Raw genomic sequence first — 6307 nt, 5'->3', positions numbered from 1 at the left:
CAACCCCCACTTACTTCCTGAGTCGAGACCAGAGCACCAGCCCTGTTCCCCTGATGTAAGAGAGTCCCGTTCCTGCCCCGGACTCGCACCAGTGACATTTCCATATTCAGGTTACACCTTTCTCTGGTGGATTGGCTGCCCCTACGTCTGTACTGGGCATCCAGGTCTGAGAAGGAGGTGGCAAGAGAGGCCCGGGAGCAGAAATTGCGCTAAGTAAAGTTAAAACAGTCTCCTAACAAGCAGTTCATTGTGAATGGCTGGGGGTGGTGGGTGCAGGAAAAGCATCCTCCCGTTCTCCCTCCCGGAGCTTAAGTGCTACCATGTGCTGTTCCCTGGAAGCCAGAGGGCCGGTGGGAGGGGAGGGGAGGGTGGCGGCAGGCGAGGAGCCTCGCTGTTAACCAATCCCCAGCCTTTGATGTAGGGCCAGGCCTGACCCCAGGACGGCCGCTGGCCACTGCCAGGGGAGCTGTGGGATGCAGCGCATTCCTGGGGGCAATTTACGCTTCTGGCGGCAGGAGAGGAAAGTTTCTACTGTGGGGAAGGGGGTGGGGGGAGGGCGCTGCAGTAGAGTTGAGGGCTTGGGTGTAGTACGAATAATGGAAGGAGCCGAGGCACAGGGCAGCACCCTCCTAACTCAGTCTGGCTCACCTAACCTGCTTGGCTAGAGGCAGGAAGCATTCTCTGGTGGACCCAGAGCTGGTAAGGGGCAGCACCCTCACCCACCCACCCTCCGGGCTCTGGGGGCCTGGACTGTCAGCCATGAGGGCATCAAAGACTGAGCCAGGCTAGAGGAGGGCTGGGAAGATGGTGTGATGAGCGTGACGGCATGTGTGAGTGAGTGCGGACAAATGTTATTCATAGCAACAGCTAATCTTTATTGCAGAGTGACTATTTGCCAGTGCGAGTCTAAGCACTTCACCTGGATTTCTCGTTTAGCACTCACAACAACCCTATCACTGTTCCTATTTTGCAGATAAGAAAACTGAGATACGCAGCTAATGCATAGTATCAATAGACTTAGGACTTGAACCAAAATAGTCCAGTATTGGACACCAAGCTCTTATCCAGTACATTCTGTATTGCATATGTATGTGTGTGTATTTCAGTGAGTGACTGTTTCCTTGTATTCCTTGGGGAGTGTGTCTGTATGTGAATTCTTTCAGTTAATGGAAATGTAGCCCTGAGCTGAGGGCTGGGGACATGGAGATGCTGGGAGCTTCTATCTATGGGGAAGCAGCTGAAGCCATGTGTGGTGGTGGGGAGGAGAGGAGAGGTTGAAAGTAAGAGTCAAGGGCAAGTCCCAGCTCTGCACATAACTTATTAGTTACATGACTCTGGACAAAGAATTTGAACTCTGAGCCTCAGTTTTTTCATCTGGAAAATGGGGATAATAATGCCTACTTTGCTGACTGTTTTGAGGATAAAACAAAATGAAGCATGTATATTTCCTGTCATAGGCTGAGTGTTCCCTAACTGGCAGTTACGATGAACTGGCAATTACGATGAACATTAGGGGAATTGTCTTGCAAAATTGCTGTGCGTGGATATGTCAGTGTCTGAGTGTGTGCAGATGGAAATTTTGCGAAATCAGGGTCGTGCCTCTATTGTTCATTGCTATATCCCCAAGCGTCTAGCACTACTTTCAGCATAAAGCAGGTGCTCAATAAATTTTTATTCACTATTGGCTGAGTGTAAGAATGGAGTGAGGAGCGCCCATAGAGAGAGGGTTGAGTGAGCAGTGTGGGCTTCCACTGGGACCAGCTACATATATTTTTTTTAATGGTATTTATTTATTTATTTGGTTGCACCAGATCTTAGTTGCGAAAGGCGGGCTCCTTAGTTGTGGCTCCAGGGCTCCTTAGTTGCGGCATACGAACTCTTAGTTGCGGCATGCACGTGGGATCTAGTTCCCTGACCAGGGATCGAACCTAGGCCCCCTGCATTGGGAGCATGGAGTCTTATTCACTGCGCCACCAGGGAATTCCCCCAGCTACATATTTTATCGGGCTCAGTGCAAAATGAAAATGCAGAGCCCCTGATTCGAAAATTATTATGAATTTCAAGCTGACCCACGAGAGCATAAAACGAAGCCCTTCCGAGCTACAGGCCCATGAAGCCAGCCCCGGCCTCCCCTTGCCTTTGAGCATCACCAGCCCCCAGCCCTCCCCCAGCCCAGCTGTTCGGGAGGGAGTATAAGGAGGCTCCACCCAGGCCTGCCGTGCTTCCCAGGCTGTCTGAGGGAAGGTGAAGAAGGGGAAGGATTGCTCAGTGTGAGCAGGCCAGGGAGGGACTCAGTGACCTGCAGACCTCTCCTCCAAGAAGCCCCTCCTGAGCCAGGCCAGGCCTGAAAGCAGTCCTCTGCCCTCCATCCCTCTAGGAACTCACCCCCCACCCCACCCCACAAACCACCAAGCAGGCCACTGGGTGGTCTGGGAACATGTGGTCACACTTAGACATTGATTGAAGCAAAATTGTTATAAGATTAGAATATTTAAGGTAACTTTAATTTCCACAGCATTACTGGGATTTTTGAGGATGGGGCTGAGAGATCCTCTGGGGTAGAAGTGAGGAGAACGGTGGGGCCTGCGGGAGGAGTCTTCATGTCCCTAGTTCTGTAAGAGAGGCCTGTGGCAACTGAAAAGAAAGAAGGAGGGCTAGACGGAGGGAAGGACTTTCCAGGAATTATAGAACCAAGAGTCTATAGTCCCCAAGCAGATATGGAAAGTCAGGGGTGGGCATGGGGGTGTGCAGAATCATCAAGGCCCTGGTGGAGCAGCAGTTCACCAACACCACGCCCCCTCCCCAGACTATTTGCACACCCTAGGCACACATCTGTGCAAACATCCCTCTCTCCCATCAGCTTGCCAGACAGATGGAAGAGGTGGCAAGAGGAAGGTTCCAGCCAGGACCTCCCCAGTCTCCAGCCTAGGGTGGTTGGAGCCCAGAGTTTTCTCATTGACAGATCAAGAGAGAAATTTAGAAGGAATGGGAGAATCATGGTAACAGTAATAACAATTGCTAACATTTACTGAGTCCTTACTATGTGCCAGGCTTGTATTAAACCCTTTATAGTCACTGTTTCTAAGAGGCTCTATAGCATGGTGGGAAAGGGGAAGACTGGGGAGCCAGCCTGCTTGGAGTCGATTCCCAGCTCATCCACTTCCTAGCTGTGTGACCGTGGGTGAGTCAGTTAACCCATCTGTGCCTCAGTTTTCCCATCTACAAAGTGGGGACAATTCTCATACCAATCTCAAAGGGTTGGTGTGAGGATTAAATGAACTAATCCATGAGAAGTGCTCACAATAGTGCCTGGCGTGGAGTAAGAGCCCTGCAAGGGTTAGCTGTTGCCATTAGGGACTATCATTATCTCCCTTTTAAAGAGGAAGAATTTGAGGTCTGGAGAAATGAGGTCACTTGCCCACAGTCACAGAGAGGCAGAACTGCGATCCAAACCCGGGTCGACTTGACTCCTCAGCCTGTGCTCTGAACCACCAGGCAGGTGCCAGCATCGCCTCTGCCAGGGGCTGTGCTAAGCAGCTTACATGCCTCGTCTGGTTCAGTTTAACCAGCCACCCCATTTCATACCCCTGCTCAGGCCTTGAATCCTCTCCGGCCAGCTTCTGATTCTTGTGGCTGAGGAAAATAAAGCCCAGAGAGGGGCAGCAACTTGTCCAAGGCCACACAGCAGGCAACCACAGACAGGGCCGACCCACTGATATCTAGGCACTACCAGAGACAGACCAAGGATGGAAGCCCTGGCAGGTGGGATGGGGAACCGGGCTGGGAGTCTGGCCTGGCTTAGCCTAAAGGTGAGCTTTGGCTGGAAAGCCTGCAACCTCTGGCACCCAGACACTCATTTCCTGTCTTGAGGTTTGCTGTGCAAAGAGCTGGTAGAAGAGGAGGCAGCTGTGGCAGGGTTGTGGCAAGACTGTTTCAGCCTCTGTTGGGGGATGGGTAGCTGAGGCTCACCTTGGGGGTCCAGTGAACACCAGGGGCCACAGGACAACAGGACAGGGCCAGACTTGGCCTCCTAGGGCCGGTTGAAAGGAGGAGCTGGAGCCCTCCCTCCCTGCAGGGCATTCAGCAGGGGGAGAAGAGAGGGGCTGGGGACGTGTGTGCCACATAGAACCAGGCAGGGGGGCCTCAGGAAAGTTTAAAGGGTGAGTCAGGAGAATCAGGGGTGGAATCACGTCGGGGACTGAGTACGTGTTGCAGCAACTGTGTGCGCGGAGCCCATGGGAGCCCCTTCCTGGGCACAGTGCACCCCCTCACTTGCCTGCTTGCTTCACCAGCGCCCCCTTCACTGAGCTCCCCCCCAAGAACAGCTCACACTCAGAGCTAAGAGCTCGACGTGGATTAATGGATTTAATCCTCACAACAGGCCTATGAGCGCTTTTCAGATGAGCAAACCGAGGCTCCAGAGGTTAGGTAATTGCTCAAGACACGCAGCTGGTGAGTGGTGGCTCTTGGACTTGAACCCAGGCAGCCTAACTCCAGAGTCCCTGCTGCTTTGCTCCCACCCTCTCCCTGAACGCTCACCCCCATCTGATCCCCATCAAGGGCCTGGTTTTCACACCAGCTCTGGGGGAGGACCACAGCTCTCCACCCCAGCCAGTGTCCTCTTAGGTACCCCACCAACCAGGCCCCCTCCCCTTCCTCGGACAGTGCCCCAGCCTGGCTCCCCTGCTGTCCCTCTGAGCGGCTCAGGCCAGGAGGCCAGACCCAAAGACCCGTTGCAGTCCCCCCGATCTGAGGGCTAGGGTGGGAGTGGGCCCAGACTCCGGAGGTGGGCGAGGATGGGAGGCCCCATCGAGGAGTGGCAGGGCTGGTGTGTACCTTGGCGGGGGGACAGCAAAGTGGGAGGCCTTCGGAGGGCAGGTGGTAGGAGGGTGAGGGGCCATGGAAGTGGGCCCAGACCCAGAGACAGACAGCCGTGGGCCCTCCCTGCTCCTTTTCTGGGCCTGTGGAGGGTCTTTCCCACTTAGACCTGACACACACACACACACACACACACACACACACACACACCCTCACCCCAAACCCCTTCCAAACTCCCCTACTGCACTTGCTGCCTCCACTTTCTCCCCTGTGGCTGTTCCTTTGGCCTCTGCCCCCTGCCCCCTGCCCCTGCCCCTGCCCTGCACCCCAACCACCAGCCCCTAATTGCCAGTCCCAAAGGACTGAGACATCTTGACCCTGGGGGCCTCCCTGGCCTTCTAGAAACACCCTGTCTTTCTTTTCTGAGTTACTGCTCTCTTGGTTTCCCCCCACCTCCCAGCCCCACCTTCTAGGTCTCCTTTGCTGACCTCTCTTCCTCTACGGGTCATGTGAATGTTAACGGTCCTCGGTTGTGGCCTGGGCACCCCTTCCCTGAGCATCCCTCCCATGGCATCAGTCACCATCTGTACACCACGGGCCCCTAATCTCTAGCTCGGAACTCTCACTTGCCTGCTGGATACGTGGAAGCCCACAGCAGTGTGCAACTCAGTGCATCTGACCATCCTCCTTCTGGACCACCACCTCCCCACTGCCCAATCAGAAACTTGGGCCCTGTCCTCGACACTTCCCTCTTTCTAGGTCCTTCACCCCCACAGCCAAATCCTGCCCATCCCACCTTCTTTACTCTCACATTTGACCTTTCCTTCCAGCACCCATTGTCCGCCTCATTGGACCAGCCAGGATTATTCCAGCAGCCTCCTCCGGTGTCCCTGCCTCTGTCTTCCTCCATGTGGAAGTCAGGGGGCTCTTTTTATTTATTTTTTAATTGGCGTATAGTTGTTTTACAATGTTGTGTTACTTTCTACTGTACAGCAAAGTGAAGGAGAGAGGGCTCTTTCTAAAGCCCAACTCTGACCACATCACTGCACTGCTCCAGAGTCTTCGGTGGCTCCCCATTTCCCTGAAGTGAAGTCTAACCAGCTTCTGCACGGCCTACAAGATCCCGCTGCCCGCCCCTGTGAGCACACAGGCTCACCTCCCTAAACCCAGAATGTGCGGGTCACCACCGTCCCTCCTCCCGCTTCCCCCTAAGTCTCCCCCCTACCCCACCCCACCCCCAGCCCAGTCCCTCTCAGCTAGGTCACCACTGGCAGGAAGCCTTCGCGGACTGCTCAATTATGGGCCATCACCCCTGTGCTGCCCCTTCCCTGCCCTGAGCACACCATGGCCCCCTTCTCGGCGACAGGGTCTGGGTCTGTGTCCCCATAGATGGGTCATCCCCGAGAGCAGGGGGCTCCAGACGCAGGCACAGGGCGCGTGAGGGTGAGTGGGGACCGAGCTGCCCGGGATGTGCGTGGGCTGGGGGTTG

Source organism: Delphinus delphis, chromosome 1, assembly GCF_949987515.2.
Source record: "Delphinus delphis chromosome 1, mDelDel1.2, whole genome shotgun sequence".
Taxonomy (NCBI): Eukaryota; Metazoa; Chordata; class Mammalia; order Artiodactyla; family Delphinidae; genus Delphinus; species Delphinus delphis.
Note: the sequence above shows the minus strand (reverse complement) of the source record.